General features: G+C 44.0%; 1 protein-coding gene across 1 annotated transcript in view; it reads right to left on the bottom strand.

Annotated features, from left to right (window-relative positions):
* The window catches only part of TNR (tenascin R), a 487,368-nt gene that overhangs the window by 210,900 nt on the left and 252,699 nt on the right, over positions 1-23,769 (bottom strand). The window contains exon 2 of the mRNA XM_086342434.1: positions 9,371-9,469. The gene's annotated coding sequence lies outside the window, so the exon portion shown is untranslated. The remainder of the gene's footprint in view (positions 1-9,370; positions 9,470-23,769) is intronic.

Here is a 23,769-nt window from a genome sequence, read left to right as displayed (position 1 = left end):
TACAGTGGATAAGAATCCACTTGCCAATGCAGGGGATGTGGGTTCACTCCCTGCTCCAAGAAGATTCCACATGACTTGGGACAACTAATCCTGTGAGCCGCAACTACTGAGCTTGTGCCCCAGGGCCTGCGCTGTGCAGCTGGAGAAGCACCATAATGAGAAGCCCAAGCACCACAGCTGGAGAGTAGCTTACATTCACTGCAATTAGAGAAAAGCCCAGTTTACATTCCCACCAACAGTGCAAGAGGGCTCTCTTTTCTCCACACCCTCTTGGGCATTTATTGTTGGTAGATATTTTGGTGATGGCCATGGGGACTTCTGTGAGGTGATACCTCATTGTAGTTTTGATTTGGATTTCTCTAACAATGAGTGATGTTGAGCAGTTTTCCATGTGTTTATCGGCCATCTGTATGTCTTCTTTGGAGAAATGTCTGTTTAGGTCTTCTGCTCATTTTTTGATTGGGCTGTTTGTTTTTTCTGATAGTGAGCTGTATGAGCCCGCACACAGCAAAGAAAACCCAGTACAGCCAAAAAAATAAATAAATAAAAGTAAAATTTGCTTAAAAAGACAGCCCGAAGCCCACTACCTCTTCCATGAGGTCTTCTTTGGCCATCTCCACTTGCCTGAGTGCTGTGACACTCATTCTCTCTTGGTTCTCAGTAACTAATACAGTCGATGCCAGGGTGTTCTATTTAGCACTTGCTTATATTGCTGTGCCTTGGTGTTTCACTGGTTTTCTGAGTTTAGAACTGTCCTCCTGACTCAATCCCAAAGAGCTTGAGGGTGGGAACCAGTATAGGTGCTTTTGTGTGGCCCTTATACATATTTTTATACTTGACACACACACACAGATTACTCAGTAAAAAATCACTAACTGGGTCTTCTGACCCTTTCTCTTTTTTCCTTATCTTCCTGGCTTGTCCTCTTAGCCACCGCATTTCACTTCTGTTTTTCCCAACTGCCTAAGTGCCCCAGGCTGGTGGTGCTTGCACCACTGTGTAAGTATGTTGGATATATCCAGGTTTGGGAGATTTCTGATTCCTAGTTTCCTAGGAGCTGTGTGTGCTCTGTGCTCAGTAGCTTCAGTCGTGTCCAACTCTTTGTGACCCTCGTGGACCATAACCCACCAGGCTCCTCTGTCCATGGGATTCTCCAAGCAAGAATACTGGAGTAGGTTGCCATGCCCTCCTCCAGGGGATCTTCCTGACCTTGGAATCGAACTCATGTCTCCTGCATTGCAGGCATATTCTTTACTGCTGAGTCACTAGGGAAGCCCTCCTGGGAGCCAGGAATTTACTGGGTGACCATCTGGATACCATACCTGATAGCACTAACTCTGGACCAGTCTGAATCCTTTGGTTTGATGTGAGATGGCAAGAAAGAGGAGCTAATCTCTGGGTTATAAAAAGTTGCCCCAGCAAAAGCTGCTATGGGGCCAATCAGATCCACACATAAAAAATTCAATCACAAAATCCTAAGTGCTGGTTAACTTCCTACAACATAGCTGTTAACAGTACCGTTGATGCTTTCATTTGGGGAGAAATCTGAACCATTTAAATGTGCTTTGATGACATACCAAAGGGTAATTTTACATAAATGTTTTCACTATAAATATGGGTCCTGCTTAGGATCAATTCTCATCAGTATGTTGGAAAGCAATCTCAGTAAGTACTTTGCTTAATCAATTCGTATCTACTCATCGACCTTCGGGATTCTGTGCAGGTCCCTTCATGCAGTGTGCTCTGCAGTTCTCTGTCTCTTCAGATGGCATATTTCACCATATTTGTACACGGCTTTGATACTCAATCAGTGCAATCATCTGTTCCCTCCTTTCAACTGCTTCCCCTGCCTGGGGAGGTGAGGGCCGAGTGGCACCTCTGCCACATGTGTGTTAGAGAACACTTGTTTACTATATCCCTAAAAATCCAGAGAATGAAGAAGACAGCGGGCATTCTGGGATAATAAAAATAATGAGGAAAAAAATTATCAGCTTGTTTATACAATTATGTAAATGATGGGCACTTATACATGGCTGATTCCTCAATTATTCATGGTTTGAAGCTCTTGAAAATTCAATTAAACTAAATAACCTTTTCTTCAGCAGTTATTCTGGGCAAGGTAGTGTAATTTGAGGAAGGGGAGACAAAGGCACAATTTGAAAAGGAAAAGCAGAGAAATACACGGATGACTGTAGCAGAAGTTGAGTGAGGACAATAAGAAAAGCACAGTAGGTGCCCTGAGGGTTTTAAGCAGGAAGAGCGAACATCTGTTTGGGTGGATCCAAAACGGGATTCGTGGAGGACGGAGGACCTTGTGCTAGCATCTCTCCTCCATCCCCAGAGCCGCTCTTTAAGTTCAGGTCTCTCGCCTGCTTCTCTGGATGATGAGAGCAGCTTCATGTCTGATTTTCCCCTTCTAATTGCTGCTTCCAGTGATCTTCCTAAAGGGCAGTATGAGTCTACATCACTCCCTGGCTTCCACCCCAGCATGGTCCACAAGAAAGGGTTACAGTTTCTCAGGATCGCACATCTAAGACTCAGTGTCTGTCACGCTCTGTAGCCTCAACACAGAGCGTGTCTGGCTGCTGTCTACCTGTCGCGCTGCCTCAGTGGCTTCAGTGACCTTGCCCATGGTACTCCTTCTATCCGGACGGTCCCCCACTTTTCTCATTTTCTCTTCTCCCTGCCTGGACTCCTCATTTGTCTAGAGAGCTCCTATGGCACACTCTTTTCCACTCCCTGCCCCCAAGACCTGGCTGATGATTCCCATCCCGCCTGACTGTGGTACCCAGCACTTTTACACACTTTGTGATTTGGCAGGGAGGGTTAGCCTGTTTGCCTGCCTTGTAAGAGTGTGTCCTTCTTGTGGTCAGGATCCAGACTGGGTGTGGCACATAGTATGTGCTCCATGCTCATTTACTGAATTCACTTGAATCTGTTGCATGGGTGGGTAGGATGCACCAGTTTCCATGAGATTAAAGAGTGACAGTATGGTGAGATGTGAAGGTAGAACATTTTTTTCACAGAGTCTGGGATAAAAGAAAAAGATAATCATGGAATCAAGGAAGAGCTGCCTTTGTTTGTTTGTTTGCTGGTTTGACTGCAGACCAAGTCTGGTTTATAAGCAGAAGGGGAAGAACTGGCAGAAAGTGAGAGGAAATATGATTGATATGATTGAGGCAATGACTGGATGAAGGCTCTGGAGGAGGTGGTGGAAGGGGACTAAGGGTTCCATGGAAGAGTTAGCCTTGGCAAGGAGCAAGGACACTCTCTGTCCAGAGACACAGGACAAAGCAAGTCAGGGAGGATGACCTGCAGAGGCCTTCTAGGAAGGAGAGGAGCAAAAGCAAGTGATGCTCTTTTTATGTGGCCCCAGGATTAACATGGGTCCACATGTATGGATGTGAGAGTTGGACCATAAAGAAGACTAAGCACCGAAGAATTGATGCTTTTGAACTGTGTTGCTGAAGAAGACTCTTGAGAGTCCCCCTGGACAGTAAGGAGATCAAACCGGTCAGTCCTAAAGGATATCAACCCTGAATATTCATTGGAAGGACTGATGCTGAAGCTGATGCTCCAATATTTTGGCCATGTGATGAGAAGAGCCGACTCATTGGAAAAGACCCTGATGCTGGGAAAGATTGAGAGCAAGAAGACAAGGGGGCAGCAGAAGATGAGATGTTTGGATGGCATCACTGATATGATGGACATGAGTTTGAGCAAACTCCGGGAGATGGTGAAGGATAGGGAAACCTGGCGTGGTACAGTCCATGAGGTTGCAAAGAACTGGACATGACTCAGCAGCTGAACAACAACAGGACCCTTAGCAAAAGGAGAGGTGAGCTGGAGGGTAAACAGCCAGTGGACACACCCAACATCAGTACATTTTGCCCAAGTAAACTGCAAGACTTTGAGAGAAAGCACAAGTATTCAAAGTACGTTAATGAACAGTGGCCTTTTAGATACTATGCTCTTTATGAAAGTTTATCAGCATTGGATGGGGTGCTTAGTTTGCTCTGGAGCAGGACTGAAGTGGAGGCTCAGTGGTGACTCCTCTGACATGACACTCTGCCCTCTCCTAGGTAGAGAGCATGGAAGCCCAGGTGAGCTCTGTCCTGCATGAGGTTGATCCAAGGTTTAGAGAGAAATACATGCCTGGAGCTCTACTTAGCTGCTCCTCTTCATCTGCATTTTGATGAGGCAGTTGGAGCAGCCATTTGTGTTCAAACTGTAGTTTCTGTTTGAATCCATTCAAGCCACAGTTTACATGGATTACAGATCTTTTCCTCCTGAAACTCCCTCATGGCCCCTAAAGGCTGGGTGAGTTTGGGATTCTTAGGACCTGAGCTGGAGAAGTGGGTGAACCCAAGGCTGTGGCTGGGCACAGGTTCTTGCATCCACTCTTAGCTGGCCCTTTGAAATTCTTAGCTTCACTTGGGAAATGTGTGTGTCTGTGCTAAGTTGCTTCAGTCATGTCCAACTCTTTGCAACCCCATGGACTATATAGCCCACCAGGCTCCTCTGTCCATGGAATTCTCCAGCCAAGAATACTGGAGTGGGTTGCCATGCCCTCCTCCAGGGGATCTTCCCAACTCAGGGATCAAACCCACATCTCTTATGTGTCCTGCATTGGCAAGTGGATTCTTTACCACTAGCACCACCAGGGAAGCCCTCAGGGAAACATGGAAGAAGGTTTTTTCCCACTGGAATGCAAATGCAAGGTTTAAGCTCAAGGTTTGGCTTCTTTAGAAAGGCCATAAGAACAGAAGGAAGCTTACATTCAGGCACTTCTGGGTTGACTACCTCTATTAAAAGTGCAAGCTGTGATTTTAAGAGCCTCCAGCTTTTATCCTAAGGCCACCCATGGGTCTGGTTTGGTTGGGGAAAGATGAGTGGGAGAAGACAACTCAGTTGTTGTTTATCTGTTTGTAAAATACATTTATCTCAGGACTTCCCTAGTGGGCCAATGGCAGGGACTCCAATCTCCCAGTGCAGGGGGCCCAGGGTTTGATCCCTGCTCAGGGAACTAAGAGCTAACACGTCGCAGCTAAAGATCCTGCATGCCACAACTAAAAAGAAAGAAAGAAAGAAAAAGATCCCAAGTGCTGCAGTTAAGACCCTGCACAACCACCTAAATAAATAAATATATTTTTTTTTAAAAAAAAGAAGAATACAATTATTTCAACACAGAGCCATCTGTTCCTGTTCACCTTGGGTTGGTTTCCCACTTCACCCGCTCCCATTCTGTTTTTAACTTTTTCTATAACTTACAAAAGAGTGTTAAATTGGAAGGCAATCATATCCTTCCCAGAGCTAAACCCACCTAAGAGAGTTACGGGGACATGAGAACCAAGATGAAATATTTATACCTCTGACCATTTTATGTTAGTCTCAGCAGAAAGTCAGGTATTAACATCAGTACTGAATTAAATGGCCAAATAGTATTTCCTCAATAAAGCTTTGTTACCTGGAATTGGAAGCTATCAAAGATCCCATGGAAGAGGGCATGGCAACTCACTCTAGTATTCTGGCCTGGAGAATCCCCACGGACAGAGGAGCCTGGCGGGCTATGGTCCATAGGGTCACACAGAGTCAGACTAATCACAGCACAAGTCCCTAACTCTCCTTTCCTTGAAAATGCACAATCATGGACATGCATCTGCACACAGAATCCTAGACTTTTAGAGATGAAAGAGACCTCACAGATGCATGTGGGCATGTGGGATCTTAGTTCCCTGGACAGGGATTGAACCTGAGTCCCCTGAATTGGAAGGCGGGTTTCTTAACCACTGGACCACCAGGGAAGTCCCCCATTTATACAGCTGACCTCACAGGAGGGCATGGATTGTCCAGATTAGCCTCACAACCCAGGATCAGTTTGCCAGAAAACAGGGGAGAATGTGGTTCTTCAAATCCCGACTGCGGTCGGGAGCCGTCATGAAGCTGGAAGCTCAGTTCCCCAAATATCACATTTATCTCAATTTGGTGAGAAGCTGAAAGCCTATCTGGGGCCATTTAAATTCTAATGTTATTAAGGGCTCATCTAATCAGCTTTTAAAATAAGCTTCTTTCAAATGCATGGGGAATGAAGGTGGGGCAGCCTTAGGCTGAGTAAGATAGTTCTCATCAGCCTGGTGAAGGCACCTCTGTTCCAGCTGACCTTCCTGCTTGGTAACTTCAGCAATTGCAACACCAAACCGTGCTGGTGAGCAGCTATTTGGAAGTATATGGGGGAGGGGGCTAATCTGGACAATCCATGCTCTCCTGTGAGGTCAGTCGTATAAATGGGGGACTTCCCTGGTGGTCCAGTGGTTAAGAAATCCAATGCAGGGGACTCAGGTTCGATCCCTGTTCAGGGAACTAAGATCCCACAAGACCATATGGGGGCAACTAAGCCCTTGGGTACCACTGAGCCCACACACCACAACTAGGGAGAAGCCTGGGTGCCGCAACAAAAATTCTGCGTGCTGCGACTAAGACCCGATTCAGCCAAATAAATGCATAAATAAATATTTTAAAACTCAAATACATGTAACAAGTCTTGGCAGAGAGAGACTGGCCTCTGTGTCGGGAGACCGCTTTCAGATTTAATCAACAGAGCAGCCAGTGCTTCTGAGAACTACCTCTGGATACTGCTTCCCGTAGACTTCTGAGAAGTCCCACCCTCAGGGTCCAGTAGGATCCAACTCCTCTGCCTGGAACCATCACACTTAGTTGGCCCTCACACCCAGCTGTGGCTTGACTCTCCCTGAACCTGGGAGACACTGAGTTTAACCCTGCATGTTTATGGCTCTGATGTAGTTTGGGATTACAGTTCTGATTCTGACACCAATTGTGATGTGTGGTTTCTCTCCCCACCCCCACACACCAAGGAGTTCTCTGTGACACCAGCTGGGTGTCTTTCTATTCAACTCAATTCCCACTCCATCTATTCAGAGAGAGCATCAGAGTCCACAGCATGAGGGCTCAGTTCCACAGGACTACCCTCCACTTCAGATGCTAATCACAAATCCAGGTTGTCATCTGTGCTTCTGACCTACTGCTACAAATTGGAGATTCCCACACATCCTCCTCCAGTTCTATTAACTTGCTATTAGAATGACTCATGGAACTTGGGAAACCACTTGACTCACTAGATTACTGGTTTATTATGAAGGATATTGAAGGATACAAATGCATCAACAGCCAGATGAAGGGATACACAGGAGAGGTTCTGAACAAAGAGTTTCAAAGGAGCTTCTTCCCCAGCATGGTGGCACATGGAAGCATCCTAGTTCACCAACCCAGAAGATCCCAGACCCGATCCTGGTGGGTTTTTATGGAGGCTTCTTTACACAGGCTTGACTGAATCATTGGCCATTGGTGACTGAACTCAGTCTCCAGTCCCTCTCCTCTCCCCTCCCCAGAGGTTGTGCAGGGTGGGACTGAAAGTTCCAACCCTCTAATCACATGATTGGTTGCCCTGGCAACCAGCCCCCATCCTTAGGAGATTTCCAAAAATCACCTCTTTTAACAAACTCGAGTGTGACTGAAACCAAGAAACACGTATTTCACTCTTAAAGCCTGGGAAAGTTTTAGGAGTTTTGTGCTAGAAATGGCATGAAGACCAAATGTGTATTAATATTTCTTGTTATAAATCACACTATTACAGGAATCATCCCCAGGCCCTGCTTTAGACTTCAGTCTTATCCTTGCTTTTCCTGAGTATTCTCTGATTTTGTAGAGTTCTCCTTGCTGCAGTAAGGCTGCCTCCAGACAGGATGTTTGTCTCTGTTCCCTATCCCACAATCCTGCACACAGGCTTCTCAGATCCTGCACAGAGTCTCATTCAGGCTGGTAAGATCCTGGGCTCCCTCTTTCATCCCTCCAAGCCTTCCATCAGATATCATCATCAGATATCAGGAATGAATGAAAATATGTGGCTGTTCTTGCCAAGCTCATAATTTGTCTCACCTTTAAACCAATATTCTTTCAATATTTATTCAACATCGATTTAGAGGAGGACACCATCCCAGATTCTACTGAAGCCACGTTATTCAGAAGTCAGTTCAGAGACCACCTATTTTTATTTAAGCAAGTTTCTTTGACAGAGGATGGGGGTTGGGAGAGTTTAATCTTTAATTGCAAATAGTTCGTCAAATGTTCTATACAAATACTGTCTCCAAATAGAGAGCTGGTAATTTTAAAAGTCTTCATCTTAACAGTTGCCCCTCTTTGCTGTCCAAATGGTCCACCCTATTCCAGCTCTGCTTAGTTGTAGAGAACTTGATCTCAACCAGCCGTTAGCCTAAGAGCATCAAATTAACCAGTTCACTCTTAAGTGTGAATGGCTGATAGCCCACTTAGTGCAATGATGTCTCTTGTGAGTTTGTACATTCAAAGGTGTTTTAAATGGCCTGAGGTACTTTGTGGTCAAGTGTGCCCTAAGTAAGGCAAGATGTCACTGAGGATATGCTGGGTTAATTCTAATGCAGGGCTTCATAAAAGATGTGTCTTGCCACTGTAGAGTCCCATGATAGATAATGAGAGCATCATGAATCTGAGGAATGAAATGAGTTTTTCCTGAACAAACCTTAGCAGTTTTGTGAACAAATAGAGAAGAGAAGGCAAGTGGGTATATTGTCATTGTTTTGTATAATAAAAAAAAAAAAAAGAGCCACCCCTCTTTGAAAAGTTCCCAGTTCGGAGTACCAAGTCTGAGTGCCAAGAAAAGTTATTAAAGGAGCGAAATATTCATCGTGCCTGTCAACTCTGTGAATCCTGAGAGCCTTCTCCCATGGACCATTTTTTAGAGGTTATTATTTCAACCTGAAAATTCCTTAGACATATATATGTGGTATGAAAAAGGAATTAGGAAAGCTTTTAAATTAAAAGAAATAAAACGACAGATTTTTCCTCTAAGCTATATAAATAGTTATGGATAGAGATAAAGAGATGGATATTCTTTCATAATACTTTATTAGAGGTTTTGGAACTCCAAAAATTTTAGAGTCAGGCTGGTGAATAATTTAGCACTGATTCCTGCAGGCTCAGAGTATGCATGGCTGGGTTGGGGAGCAAGTCTAGCCTCTAGGAGGGGCTGTGTGCAGTCGCACACTTTTATGACCAACTATGTTTGAAATGCATTTCTGAAATATTTTATAAGATGTCAAAACCTTGGTGCCCAGTTTCTCCAGCTTTTTCTGAGGTAGCATAAAGCCCAGGGGAGCTGGTGCTCTTGACCACCTCATGGCAGGGAGTCTGTCCCTGAGGCTGTTGTTGCAGTGACAAGGAGTCTCAAATCCCGGGAATACGCATACGCAGTCACAACTGAAAGCCTCAGATTGGCCATTGCAATGATGGATGGTTAAAGGTTCACAGAAAACGGTACCTTTAGTGATGGCGTCCTCGGTGTTTTCTCTTTTCCACACGTTCTTTAATCCTAATGCCCAAAGAGACCTGGTCTGTGCAGTAATGATGATACGGCCACCTGAAACAGAGACGGGGAGGGAAGAAATATGTTTATGGCTTTAAAATAAGGAATTTGTGTTTCCCTTTCCATCTCAACTGCCACATCTCCATTTCAGAAAACTTGGAGGTATAATGTGGGTTTCTAAAGAAAACTGTTATTTATTGTTATTTTTTTCCTCTTCAGAGAGTTCGCTTTACATCATTAGTTTTCTTTCATTCAATCTCAGAGCTTTGCAAGGAAGTAGCAAATATTTAAGGTCAAAATTCTACAGAAGGATTATATATCCAGCTCAAACTACCACACAATTGTACTCATCTCACACGCTAGTAGAGTAATGCTCAAAATTCTTCAAGCCAGGCTTCAGCAATATGTGAACCGTGAACTTCCTGGTGTTCAAGCTGGTTTTAGAAAAGGCAGAGGAACCAGAGACCAAATTGCCAACATCCACTGGATCATGGAAAAAGAAAGAGAGTTCCAGAAAAACATCTACTTCTGCTTTATTGACTATGCCAAAGCCTTTGACTGTGGGATCACAATAAACTGTGGAAAATTCTGAAAGAGATGGGAATACCAGACCACCTGATCTGCCTCTTGAGAAATCTGTATGCAGGTCAGGAAGCAACAGTTAGAACTGGACATGGAACAACAGACTGGTTCCAAATAGGAAAAGGAGTTCGTCAAGGCTGTATACTGTCACCCTGCTTATTTAACTTATATGCAGAGTACATCATGAGAAACGCTGGACTGGAAGAAGCACAAGCTGGAATCAAGACTGCTGGGAGAAATATCAATAACCTCAGATATGCAGATGACACCACCCTTATGGCAGAAAGTGAAGAGGAACTCAAAAGCCTCTTGATGAAAGTGAAAGTGGAGAGTGAAAATGTTGGCTTAAAGCTCAACATTCAGAAAACGAAGATCATGGCATCTGGTCCCACCACTTCATGGGAAATAGATGGGGAAACAGTGTCAGACTTTATTTTTCTGGACTCCAAAATCACTGCAGATGGTGACTGCAGCCATGAAATTAAAAGACGCTTACTCCTTGGAAGGAGAGTTATGACCAACCTAGATAGCATATTCAAAAGCAGAGGCATTACTTTGCCAACAAAGGTCCCTCTAGTCAAGGCTATGGTTTTCCCAGTGGTCATGTATGGATGTGAGAGTTGGACTGTGAAGAAGGCTGAGCACTGAAGAATTGATGCTTTTGAACTGTGGTATTGGAGAAGACTCTTGAGAGTCCCTTGGACTGCAAGGAGATCCAACCAGTCCATTCTGAAGGAGATCAGCCCTGGGATTTCTTTGGAAGGAACGATGCTAAAGCTGAAACTCCAGTACTTTGGCCACCTCATGCGAAGAGTTGACTCATTGAAAAAGACTCTGATGCTGGGAGGGATTGGGGGCAGGAGGAGAAGGGGACGACAGAGGATGAGATGGCTGGATGGCATCACTGACTCGATGGACGTGAGTCTCAGTGAACTCTGGGAGTTGGTGATGGATAGGGAGGCCTGGTGTGCTGCGATTCATGGGGTCACAAAGAGTCTGATCTGATGTGTTTTATGTAGCAAATCCCTTCTGAGATCTTTAAAGGTGGCTGTGGTTACATACTTAGATGATCTGATTATGACAAATGTTTGACACTTCCTCTAGAAAACCTCTCATCCCCCCTAAGCCTGAGCCCCTCTCATGTTCTTCAAGTCCAGGACACTCAGCGCCTTGCTAGGTCACAGAAGTCACCCATCATTAATTTGTGTTGTTCTCACTCTGAACTCTCAAATCCTCAAGGGCAAATTCTCTGTCCCTATCACAAAGCTAGCACACACTTTCAAAAAGTACTCTTTAAGGAAATGAATGCATAACAGCCATTTTCTCAGGCTGGAACCACAACCAATAGAGCAGCAACACCTCTTGCAAGTGGGAAGCTTCTGTGTCAGCAATTTGTCAGTTTCTTTCAACAGGGTTGGGGGAATTCCCTAGGGGTCCAGTGGTTAAGACTGTGCTCTCACTGCCAGGGGCCTGGGTTCAATTCTTGGTTGGAGAATTAAAGTCCCACAAGTTGTATTGCACAGTCAAAAATTTTTTTTTAATTTAATTAAAAAAATAAACAGATTCCCTCTGCAAAACTTAGACCAGTCACTCCCTGCCCCCTACACAGTCCCATGCATTATCCCACCGTCTATCAGTTCAGTTCATTTGCTCAGTCACGTCCGGCTCTTTGCGATCCTATGGACTGCAGCACGCCAGGCTTCCCTGTCCATTGCCAACTCCCGGAGTTTACTCAAACTCATGTTCATTGAGTCAGTGATGCCATCCAGCAATCTCATCCTCTGTTGTCCCCTTCTCCGCCCACCCTCAATCTTTCCCAGCATCAGGGTCTTTTCCAGTGAGTCAACTCTTCGCATGAGGTAGCCAAAGTATTGGAGTTTCAGCTTCAGCATCAGTCCTTCCAATGAATATTCAGGACTGATTTCCTTTAGGATGGACTGGTTGGATCTCCTTGCAGTCCAAGGGACTCTCAAGAGTCTCCTCCAACACCACAGTTCAAAAGCATCAATTCTTCAGCGCTCAGCTTTCTTTATAGTCCAACTCTCACATCCGTGCATGACTACTGGAAAAACCGTAGCTTCGACTAGGTGGACCTTTGTCGGCAAAGTAATGTCTCTGCTTTTTAATATGCTATCTAGGTTGGTCATAACTTTCCTTCCAAGGAGCAAGCGTCTTTTAATTTCATGGCTGCTGTCACTATCTGCAGTGATTTTGGAGCCCCAAAAATAAAGTCTGTCACTGTTCCCATTGTTTCCCCACCTATTTGCCATGAAGTTATGGGACTGGATGCCATGATCTTCGTTTTCTGAATGTTGAGTTTTAAGCCAATTTTTAGGGTGGTGTCATCTGCATATCTGAGGTTACTGATGTTTCTCACAGCAATCTTGATTCCAGCTTGTGCTTCGTCCAGCCCAGTGTTTCTCTGCATATACTTATGTACCCCGCATAGAAGTTAAATAAGCAGGGTGACAATATACAGCCTTGACATAATCCTTTCCCAATTTGGAACCAGTCTGTTGTTCCATGTCCAGTTCTAACTGTTGCTTCCTGACCTGCATATAGGTTTCTCAGGAGGCAGGTCAGGTGGTCTAGTATTACCATCTCTTCAAGAATTTGTCACAGTTTGTTGTGATCCACACAGTCAAAGGCTTTGGCATAGTCAATGAAGCAGAATTAGAGGTTTTTCTGGAATTCTCTTGCTTTTTTGATGATCTGAAGGATGTTGGCAATTTGATCTCTGGTTCTTCTGCCTTTTCTAAATCCAGCTTGAACATCTGGAAGCTCATGGTTCATGTACTGTTGAAGCCTAGCTTGCAGAATTTTGAGCATTACTTTGCTAGTGTGTGAAATGAGTGCAATTGTGTGGTAGTTTGAGCATTCTTTGGCATTGCCTTTCTTTGGAATTGAAATGAAAACTAATCTTTTCCTGTGGCCACCACTGAGTTTTCCAAATTTGATGGCATATTGAGTGCAGCACTTTCACAGCATCGTCTTTCAGGATTTGAAATAGCTCAACTGGAATTCCATCACATCTACTAGCTTTGTTCATAGTGATGCTTCCTAAGACCCACTTGACTTTGCATTCCAGGATGTCTAGCTCTAGGTGAGTGATCACACCATCATGGTTATCTGAGTCATGAAATATTTTTTGTATAATTCTTCTGTGTATTCTTGCCACCTCTTCTTAATATTTTCTGCTTCTGTTAGGTCCATACCATTTCTGTCCTTTATCAAGCTCATCTTTGCATGAAATGTTCCCTTGGTATCTCTAATTTTCTTGAAGAGATCTCTAGTCTTTCCCATTCTATTGTTTTTCTCTATTTCTTTGCACTGATTGCTGAGGAAGGCTTTCTTACCTCTCCTTGCTATTCTTTCAAACTCTGCATTCAGATGTTTATATCTTTCCTTTTCTCCTTTGCTTTTTGCTTCTCTTCCTTTCACAGCTATTTGTAAGGCCTCCTCAGACAGCCATTTTGCTTTTTTGCATTTCTTTTTCTTGGGGATGGTCTTGATCCCTGCCTCCTGTACAACGTCAGGAACCTTCATCCATAGTTTATCAGGCACTCTGTCTATCAGATCTAGTCCCTTAAATCTATTTCTCACTTCCACTGTTTAATCATAAGGGATTTGATTTAGGTCATACCTGAATGGTCTAGTGGTTTTCCCTACTTTCTTCAATTTCAGCCTGGTTTTGGTAATAAGAAGTTCATGATCTGAGCCACATTCAGCTCCTAGTCTTGTTTTTGCCGACTGTATAGAGCCTTTCCATCTTTCGCTGCAAAGAATATAATCAATCTGATTTCAGTATTGACCATCTGGTGATGTCCATGTGTAGAGTCTTCTCTACACATGGTTGGAAGAGGGTGTTTGCTATGACCAGTGTGTTCTCTTGGCAAAACTCTATTAGCCTTAGTCCTGCTTCATTCCGCACTCCAAGGCCAAATTTGCCTATTACTCCAGGTAATTCTTGACTTCCTACTTTTGCATTCCAGTCCTCTATTATGAAAAGGACATCTTTTTTGGGTGTTAGTTCTAGAAGGTCTTGTAGCCACAGTCCATAGCCAGATGATTATGCCTTCAAGGACATGCTTCCCACAAAACCCTTCTGAGCCTTCTCCAAAATGGACACTGAGCTTCCAGGATTTCATTTACAGGCACTTAAAGAGACTACTTCTGCAGTCCATGGGGTCGCTAGGAGTCGGACATGACTGAGTGACTTCACTTTCACTTTTCACTTTCATGCATTGGAGAAGGAAATGGCAACCCACTCAAGTGTTCTTGCCTGGAGAATCTCAGGGACGGGGAGCCTGGTGGGCTGCCGTCTATGGGGTCGTACAGAGTCCAACACGACTGAAGTGACTTAGCAGCAGCAGCAGCACAGACTAATTAAAAATCAAGTAGCACTGGGGGAGAAAGGAGCAGACCTTTGACTAAGGTGTAGGCTTGCTCATCCAAGTTGCTCCTGAATGAATGAACCTTCTCTGGATGACCCCGTGAAGCTTTAGAATTGGAGGAAAGATCATTTAGCTCTGGAAGGCCAGAAAGGTTTCATCTCTGGAGAATCCTCCAGAATATCAGCAGGGAAGTGGCTGCCTGGAGAGTGGAGCTGGGATGGGTTCTGAGCTGCATCACTGGGAAAAATAGTGGTCATCAAGAGATCACCAGTGCCCAGGGTGGGGAACTCTTGGAGGTGACATGAATACCAGGTAGTTTTCTTCCTCTGATTCAAATTAGCTGCTCACCAAATGGAAGCATTGCAGATCCTTAGGACAGGGTAATTTGGACAGTGGCTGTTCTAAATCCTAAAGGAGATCAGTCCTAGGTGTTCATTGGAAGGACTGATGTTGAAGCTGAAACTCCAATACTTTGGCCACCTGATGGGAAGAGCTGACTCATTTGAAAAGACCCTGATGTTGGGAAAGATTGAGGGCAGGAGAAGAAGGGGATGACAGAGAATGAGATGGTTGGATGGCATCACCAATTCAATGGACATGAGTTTGGGTAAACTCTGGGAGTTGGTGATGTACAGGGAGGCCTGGCGTGCTGTGGTTCACAGAATCGCAGAGTCAAACACGACTGAGTGACTGAACTGTCCCATATGTGCAGGCTATTTCATTGGCAGATAGCTTTGATGTTAAAAAAATCTCTGCTTCCATGGAATTAAACTCCCTCTCCTTTTTACTTCTACCCTTTGACTCTTTATTTCTCATCCTATCTGTGAGGTGGTGATGTCACTCTTAGAAGGAATACAGTCTCTTTTGAACCAACTGTGTCAAAAGTCATGGTAAGTGTTGGCGAAATCCTCTTCAGTCTAGTTCCTTCACCTTGATATCTTCAATTCAGCTTCCATTTTATCAATATTATTATTTCTCGACTAGATACAGGCACATTCATTCATACAACTCACATATATTTGTTTATTGTATTTTAAATATCTTTGTGATTCTTGAAATTATGAAGATGGTGATTGCTCATTGTAATAAGTGAATCCATATGAAGATGTATACAGAGAAAGTTAATAATTTACCCCTAGCCTCAGCCCCCTGATGTAACATATTATTTTATTTTTTTAAAGTTTTTTCTTTTTAAAAAAATTTATTTTTTAATTGAAGGATAATTGCTTTACAGAATTTTGTTGTTTTCTGCCAAATCTCAACATGAATCAGCCATAGGTATACATATATCCCCTCCCCTTTTGAACCTCCCTCCCATCTCCCTCCCCATCCCACCCCTCTAGGTTGATACAGAGCCCCTGTTTGAGTTTCCTGAGCCACACAGCAAATTCCCATCTTCTATTGAAGTTCATTTGACTTACCATGTTTCAGGTGTATAGCAAAGTAATTCAATTATACATATATGTGTGCATATATATAGATATATATCTTTCAGATTATTTTTCATTATAGGTTATTACATGATATTAAATATAGTTCCCTGTGCTAAAAGTAGGTCATTGTTTTTTATCTACTTTATATATAGTAGTATGTATCTATTAATCCCAAATTCCAAGTCTATCTCTCCCTCATTTTTCCCGTTTGATAACCATGTTTGTTTTCTATGTCTGTGAGCCAGTTTCTGTTTTGTAAATAAGTGCATTTGTATCATAGCTTTAGATTCCACGAATAAGTGATATATGATATTTGTCTTTGTCTGACTTACTTCACTTAGTATGGTCCTCTCTAGGTCCACCCGTGTGGCTACAAATGGCACCATTTCTTGATGTAGCCTTTTAATAGACTAGCACATATCCTTCCGCACTCTCATTAGTCCAGTTTCCAGAAAACAGGCTGAGACAGGATAAACACTCTGCAGTTTTATCGGGGCAACTCTTATGGGGAGCACAGGAAGTCGAATTGGCCAGAGGGACCTCTGGAGCTGTCCTGTATTGAGAAGGAACAGGCCTTTGGGCCTAATGGGTCTTTGGAGGGGGACGGCTCCCAGGGAGAGGGCAGGCACAACCTTGGGCGGAGCAGCTCCCTTTGACGGAGGTCATGGCTGGAGAGGAACTCAGCTGTGAGCCGTCAGCAGCCAAGGCTCCCATCAGCTGCTGGGCTGAGTGTTTCAGCTGGGTGATGCCTCGCAGCACCCACAATATACATCTTCCCTGTGCTTATTTAATCGCAATTATGCATATTCATACAGACAGATGGGATGCTTTTGTTTATAGTTTTTAACTGAAATACTCTGCAACTTGTTTTGACTTAAGAAGATCATCAGTTCCCCCCTAATTTATGCACACATATAGGTCCCCGGTGGCTCAGACAGTAAAAGTGTCTGCCTACAACTCAGGAGACCTGGGTTTGATCCCTGGGTCAGGAGGATCCCTGGGAGAAGGAAATGGCAACCCACTCCAGTACTCTTGCCTTGAAAATCCCATGGACGGAGGAGCCTGGTAGGCTACAGTCCACGGAGTCGTAAAGAGTCAGACAAGACTGAGCGAATCCACTTCACTTTATAGGTACTTCTACAAAAAGTTCTTAGTCTACATCTAGCTTTTTAGTGCAGTCCCCTTAGTTTTTCCCTCAGTTCTTTACCTCTCTCCACCTCTTTTTCTTCCCCCACTGTCCATACTACCTCACCCCCTAGGCTGACAGCGTGGAATGTAGACTTTTGTGCTTTTCTTCATGTGTGTAACCACATGTACACATGTGTGAATAGGGACAGATGGGCTGATGTGGTGTTTTGGTCATTGGCAGCAACTATTTATTAAGAGCCTTCTGGGAACTTCCCCGGTGGTCCAGTGGTTAAGAATCTTCCTGCCAGCGCAGGGTACATGGGTTTGATCCCTAGTCCGGAAAGATCCCACATGCCTCAGGGTTACTAAGCTCATGTGCTTTAGTAATCATGAGTACTGAAGCCCACGCACCTACAGCCCACGCTTCAAAGCAAGAGAATCCATCGCGATGAGACGCCTTTGCACTGCAACGAAGAGCAGCAACTAAGACCCAGAGCAGCCAAAACTAAATTAAAAAAAAAACAAAAACAAAAACAAAACGGAGCCTTCTGAATGCCTGGGCCTGCACCAGGCCCTGGAGATATAAGGGGACAGATCCTCTGCTCTCAAAGAGGTCCTGCCCATCGGGGACAGAGACCCAGAACTGTCGGTTACAACAAAGGAGAGTTCACTTATGGAGACAGGCACTAATCACACAGAGTTATCTGGAGAATTAGAACTAGAAGGTGGAGCTCCTATGTTCTAGTCCCATGTTCTTTTCCTTTTAAAAAATGGCACTTAAAAAAAAATGTTTTAAACTGTGGGCTGAGCAATGGCCACATTGAATTCCAGCCAGTGAGTGCTGATCTTCCTGAAGTCGTGTCAAAACCTGCTCTGTTGGAGAAGCTCTAGTGAGCCTAACATATTGGCTCCTTTGATGGAATTATATATGACCTCACAAATAGATCCATTTAATTTGATTGACGAGTGGTACAGCCCTGAAGAGATCGAACAAAGACCTTACTTTGGAGTAGATTTTCATATAACTGGTGATAAGAAAAAGGATTCTTATAACAGAAATACATGCTGGCGTGTCGCCATGTGGACCATCATTCCTGTGCTCACAGGTTGCACAGACAAAGCTGTGAACAGAGACAATTATCCAGCACAGGGTTCATGGTCCCAGTTCCTTTGTCTACACACTTCCAAGAAGGCCTGAGGACAGAGGTGGTGGAACCACAGGAGACGCATGGAAGACAAAAGAGCACGATGACCTGCCCGTGCTGGGAGCACTGCACTGGGAGCACGGTGGCCATGGGGACAGCCACTTCAGCAAACTGATGTGTTCTTCTTGCCCATTCTCTCTGCCCATCATTCACCTGCACTTACCCTCTTAGCACCTAGCATTTCTCCCACAGCCATTCTCTGAGGTCAACTTGTAACAGCTCATCTTTGAAAAAACAACAACAACCGTTTTTCCTATGAAATATGTCCAAAACTGTGCATTATATAGAATTTTCCTCCTCAAATTCTGACCCCTCTGACACTCGATGTGAGTCCAGGAACCCAAGAAGCTAGGCTTTGACTTTATCTTGTGGGCTCCAGCCCCTGATGGTACAGTCAAGACCTGTGGGACAGACAGTCCAGAGAGTGCAGCTAGGAGACCCTGTTGACCCCAATCACAGACTTTTCCCAAAGCCCCATGTTTTTCCCCTTTTGGCAGAGGTGAATCACGGGCAGAAGGAAGATACCACCAGGCCAGGTGAGACAGAGTTCCAAAACCTGCAGAGGTTTCAGACTTCACAGCAAAAGTCCATTTTGTTTTATTTATTTATTTGTTTGACTGTGCCGGGTCTTAGTTGCAGCATGTGGGATCTAGTTCCCTGACCAGGGATTGAACCAGGACCCCCTGCACTGGAGTCTTAACCACTGGACCACCAGGGAAGTCCCCAAAAGTCCATTTTGATATTCAGCATAAACCCTCTTACTTGAATGGTTTTGGTTTGTTTATTGCTGGAGATGTTCCAGGAATAGCCACGAAATTACAAGGATGCTGATCAGCTCTAGACAGACTGCCCAATATGCTAAAGCATTGTTAGTTCATGTCTTTTCTCAATTCTCACAACAGTCAGTTGCTGAAAATGGATCAGATTATGACAGGCCAACAAACTGTTCTTAGTCATTTTAATGAGAAAATGGGAAATTTGGGCAACTAATGGTGATCTGTGTGTGTGCTAAGTCACTTCAGTTGAGTCCGACTTTTTGCGGCTTCATGGACCGTGGATTGCCAGGCTCCTCTGTCCATGGGCTTCTCCAGGTAAGAATAATGGAGTGGGTTGCCATGCCTTCCAGGAGGGGATCCTCCCAACCCAAGGATCGAACCCACATCTCCGGTATTGAAGGTAAACTCTTTACTGCTGAGCCACCAAGAAGCCCATTGGCAATCTGAACTATATTTAACTCTTAAACTCACAAGGTCCCCTAACAGAAGGCACCTTGAATGACTATAATTTGGGGCTCTTACATTCAGGCATACAAATGTGAATATTTCTTAGAAGGACTTTTCTGGCCCATTGTTAATGGCAAATTCAGTGAGATGTGAAAAGTTCATGCATGCTTAATTCATTGTCTATTACTGCATAACAAATTACCCCAAATTCAGTGGCTGAAAAACAATAAACATTTACTATCTTTTGGTTTCAGTGGATCAGGAACTCAGAAGTGATTTATCTGGCTTGTTCTGGCCCAGAGTCTTCATGAAGCTTCCTTTAGGATGTTGACCAGGGCTGTAGTCATCTGAAGACTCGCTGGGGCTAGAGGACTGGATTCTAAGATGGTTCACATATGTGATCTGGTTGTTGCAGAAGGCCTCCCTACTGAAGCATCTGCTGGGCTGCTTGAGTATCCTCACAACATGGTGGCTAGCTTCCCCCAGACCAAGCTACCTGAGAGAAAGCCAAGTGGGAGGAGCAGGGTCTTTGATGACCTGCCTTATTAGCATTTCTGCAACATACCACTATTTACATGGATCAGCCCTATTTAATGTGAGAAGAGACAACACATGGGTTATGAATGCTAGAAAGCAAGGATTAATTGGGGGCCATCCTGAAGATTAGCAACCACAAATGCCTTTTGCCTTCATTATGGTAAAGACCTGGAAGCAAACAATTCTGTTTCTTAGGACTTCCCTGGTGGTACAGTGGTTAGGAATGCACCTGCCAATGCAGAAGATATGGGTTTGGTCCCTGGTCTGGGAAGACTGCACATGCCTTGGGGCAACTAAATCCATTTGCTACAATGACTGAGTCCACGTGCCACAACTCTACTGAAGCCCTTGAGCCCGTTCTCTGCAGCAAGAGAAGCCATGCCAATGAGAAGTCAGCTTACTACAGCAAAGAGCCCTGCTCTCTGCAACTAGAGAAAGTCCGCTCACAGCAACAAAGACCCAGCACAGCCAAAAATAAATACATACTTTTTTTTTAAAACCATTACAATTTTTTTGTATGTCTTATATCTCCACAGAACAACAAATGAAAGAACATGAAATTCAGCTTAAATTCTAGCTCTCACCTGCTCCACACTTTTGGAAAAGATATGTATATAATCCCTCTAAGCACATTTTTTCTGATCTGTAAAATGGGAATAATGATATTCCCCGCTGTGAGGATTAACATAGATAATATGTGTCAAGGGCTGAGCTTGGAGGAATTCAAAACTTATTCTCATTCTTGCTTTCCCCCTTATCCTCTCTCCCAGGGCTCTCATGTACCACCTGAATGATGTGATTAAATGACTCCATTTCAGAGTCAGCCATCTCGCCCCCAACCTCCTTGCATCCATGGTTTCCAAACCAAAGAAGGGGCTGGAGGTCTCTTCTTCCCGGAGGAAGATTTGCTGAGGTTTCATAAAGTCAGGATGTATGAGAGACACTGCAGTTCTTTCATATCTTAATTAGCAATTAATTAAGTGGAGGTGCGGGTGTCTGGAATATCTGACAGACAGGCTCCATAATTATCTTTTATTATTATTACTAATGGAAAATATGGTCAGGGTGGTTCAAGTTTCCCCAGAATTTCAGGTTTAATTGAATGACCCAGTGGAGAATCGAAATGAACAAGCTGCCCTTTCCACATTGTTTTATTAAAAACATTTTGAAATTTGGCAGTGTCTTGCACTCAGGAGCTTTGCTGGCCTGTTATCTTGGGCTGTGATCTTTAACTAGGCTTAGAGGAAGGAGGGTGTGCCCCCTCAGGGTTGCAGGGTCCCTGCAGGGAAGCACACAATCGCCTTCTCAAGACTATGCAGGTAGCCTTTCGTTAAGACCCTCCTCTCCTCCCGTAGGGAAGGTCTCTGTTTGAAACTCAGAAAAGGACGCTGGTCTAAGGACTGAGCTGGAGAAGAGAAGAGAGATGCTTTTCTAAGAGAACCTCTAGAGATATTGACCCCAGGGTCCCAAAGGCTCCACCTAAGAGGGACTGCAAGACCCTAATTTGGTGATGCTGTCACAACCTCATGGTCACATAGGAGGGCTGGCAAGTCGGGCGACCAGAAACTGGTCACTGCTTGGAGGGCTCATGGGGCTGAGTTCTCTGGGGGACCTTGGAAAAAGTAAGCTAAGGCCTGGCTTCCTCTGTGTTCTGACCCCACACATGGTTGATTCTCCATGGGTATAGTTTTCACCAAGACTAGGCAAGCCATTCCAAGGCTTCAGTCTTCTAGGGTTAACCTGGGACAGCTGGACGTGTGTCAGGCTATTCTTTCACCCCAGAGAGAGCTGGGCGGCATTGCTACAGGGCATCATCTGAGGCGACAGAACATCCTTCTCTGGCCACATGTGTGTGTTTCTGTGGATTGTGTAATATCTCCTAGATTCAGTGCCATCTCATTATCATTATTTCTCAATAAGCTGTTTGGTTGAGCCCTTGAGCTCTGCCTGCATGTGTCAGGGATCTGATCTGAACATCTGGCAGCTTTTGAGTAGAGTCGGTTGGTATCCTTCATCAAGTGGGTAATTTCCATTACAATTCACGGTTCTGACGTGAGATAATTCATCAGGTCTAACAAGAGATCTGAGATCAGTGGGACAGCTCCTCTGAGTGGGGCTGGAAGGTTCTAGCATGTCCTCTTAGCTCCCAGGGCCCCCAGCTCTGTTTCTTGATACATCGCTCTATCTTTGGGTGATTGTGCTGCAGAGATCAAGGGCTCCTTTGCCATCACTGGGCTTCATATAGTTTCTGGACTGCAACTGTGATGCTTTGGGTTGTTTCTTTACTGACCATTCAGTTATTAGACTGAGTGAAATAGCAGTCTAGTAACTCTAGGTGGGGCAGATTCAGCTCTCGAAACATGGATTAGCAATGAGTTCCACTGTCTTGAAAGTCAAATTACTGGGACTTTCCTGGTGGTCCAGGGGTTAAGAATCCACCTTTCAATATAGGGGATGTGGGTTTGATCCCTGATTGGGGAGCTGAGATTCCACATGTCTTGGGGCAACTAAGCCTGGGCATCTCAAGCACTGAGCCCACGCACCACAAATAGAGAGAGAAGCCCAGGCTCTTCAACGAAGCTTCTGTGTGCCACAACTAAGACCCACTGCAGCCAAAATAAAATAATTAATTAATTTGGAAAAAAGCAAAAAAAGTCAAACTACTACATCAAGTATTTGATCTCTGGGTCATATTTTTAAATGTCCTCTGTCTTTTTGCATTTTATCTATATTTCTTAACTTTTCAACTATGGTTACATTTTTCTTTGGTAATGAGAAAAGCAAAGTTATTTCAAAATTTTAGAAAGTATGCATATAACTTACTTGATCAAGTGTTACAGGAATGGTTCTTAGCCTGGGGTCCATAGAGAGTCCATGTAACTTAGATGGAAAGAAATTACCTCTTTATTTCCACCAACTGCTAACAAAAATGTAACGATTCCTCTAATTTTGAATGTAGGCAACCAGTCACAGCAGCATTAACAGTAGCTGTAGTTTTGTCACCAATAGAAATCACAGACTTTTTTGTATCTCATTACAGTTGTTGCAGATATGTTGAAATATTGTTTAGGCTTATTACTACTTCAAAATTACAATAGTTATTTGGCTTGCCAGCAGATCTTGTTATTTACCGTGTTAATAAAGACGCACATATATTACCATACAGCAAATTTGTTTTTTCAGTATTTTGATAACTGCATTTCAATAAAAATGCAGTTTCCTCCATAATCCTATGTATTTTATCTTCTACAGTTAGACCATAATTCTGAGAAGGAGTTCATATGCATCACCAGACTGCAAAGGAGGTCTATGACCAAAAAATAGAAAATAAAAAAGATGTTAAATAGCCCAGGCTTAGAAGCAGAACTGGGAAACTGGCTTGCATTGAGATCACTGGGGTCCAGGCCTAGGGCTTTCTGTGCATTGCCTACTGAATTTTCCCTAAAAGCCTATGATACCCATTTTACAGACAGGAAATTGCAAAATTAAGAGGTAACTGACTTGCTTAAGGTCTCTCAGCTTTTAAGTGGCAGAGCCGATTTGAGTTCAGAAAAGCAGGATGTACCTGACCGTCTTTACCTTGCCTCAGTTGCCCCAGTGGGTCCATATTGAATGCACTACCTCCTGTGTTTGTGTGCCCTTCCCCCCACACCCCAGCCAAATGGAAATTTGTTGCCTGGAAGGTTGATAAGGTGTGTTTGATCTTCCCTACTACAGTGCAAATACCTCAAGGGCAGGGGCAGGGTCACTTTATTTATTCCTCCAAAGTCCCCAGGGTAATGGAATTAAAGAATAATATTCCAGGGACTTCTCTGGTGTTCCAGTGATTAAGACTCTGTACTTCCACTGTAG

The sequence above is a fragment of the Bos grunniens genome, chromosome 16 (genome assembly GCF_055505025.1).
Source record: "Bos grunniens cultivar Pamir isolate PY7600 chromosome 16, Bosgru_T2T1.0, whole genome shotgun sequence".
NCBI lineage: Eukaryota > Metazoa > Chordata > Mammalia > Artiodactyla > Bovidae > Bos > Bos grunniens.
This window is presented reverse-complemented; position numbering and strand designations above follow the sequence as displayed.